We start from the raw sequence: 1,282 nt of genomic DNA, 5'->3' as shown, positions 1-1,282 counted from the left end.
AAGTTTACTCTTTAACACTTTACCGACCGGTAGCGGTTCGAACATACTATGCCCTTTCACCGCCCGTTCAGCTGCAGATCGTCCGAGACACCGGCTCGGTTTCGGGCTAGACTGACGCGCGGACTTCACCACTAAATATCAAAAATTACAAATATGATATAAAATGCAACGTTAAATCATCAATATACTGGTTACTGTATTAAAAAGTAGGCGTAACTATCTTTCTTTAACTAATCTTACAAAATATTTTGCTACCACTTTATTAGAACTTTTCCAGAAAGCGGAGCAGTTGGCATCCCTGCCTTCATATCGATGAAAAAATCCCGACTTTCCTCGCAGGAAAATCTAGTCGCACCCAGCTGCACGATGAAAAATCCCGACTCTTTTCGCAGGAAAATCTGGTCGCACCCAGCTGCACTCGAGAAAACGACAGCTGAATTTTTTTCAGGGCATGCTGAATTGGTGGAAAACGTAGTCACCACAGATCGGTCAAAAGTCGATTAATCGACGACCGGTCGGTAAGCGCTGGGGAGCAAACGCTGAATAATCTACGGCCGGTCGGTATACGATGAGAACAAAACGTCGATTAATCGACGACCGGTCGGTAAGCGCTGGGGAGCAAACGTCGAATAATCGACGGCCGGTCGGTATACGATAAGAACAAAACGTCGATTAATCGACGACCGGTCGGTAAGCGCTGAGAACAAAACGCCGATTAATCGACGGCCGGTCGGTAAAGTGTTAAAAGCAGAGATGCCAACTGCTCCGGACACGCTAAAATAATTTAAAAAACGGTAAATAACTACAATGTAAATTTTGCAAATATTTACTGTCTTTGCTTGCTTTATAAAAGGTATCGCATGACGAATGTATTATAATGTGGTGAATTCTATAAGCCTATGAATTATTTAGAAATAGTGGTGGAAAAAAATCTACTAAATTGAATTTATTAAACCAAGAATCGCAATTGATAAACTACCAATTTAAAATATATATTTGCTGTCCGGAGCAAGCTGGCATCTCTGTGAAAGTAATAAAGTTGCCTTTCATATGATACTTTGAAATTTCCATATGTAGTGGTGGAAAAATTACTTAAAAAGAAAGATACTTAACTAAAGGTAAACTAAGTTACCACTATAAAATATTTTTTTACAAAGAGGTGCAAGTTAGCATCTCTGCATATGTAGAGATGCCAACTAGCTCCGCTTTGTAAAAAAATTCTAGTGGTAGCGAAATTATTTTCTAATATATGTTTCTTAATGTATATATATATTTCTCTTAC

The sequence above is a fragment of the Parasteatoda tepidariorum genome, chromosome 6 (assembly GCF_043381705.1).
Source record: "Parasteatoda tepidariorum isolate YZ-2023 chromosome 6, CAS_Ptep_4.0, whole genome shotgun sequence".
Classification (NCBI taxonomy): Eukaryota; Metazoa; Arthropoda; class Arachnida; order Araneae; family Theridiidae; genus Parasteatoda; species Parasteatoda tepidariorum.
The sequence above is the reverse complement of the archived record's forward strand: the minus strand, read 5'-3'. Positions refer to the sequence as shown.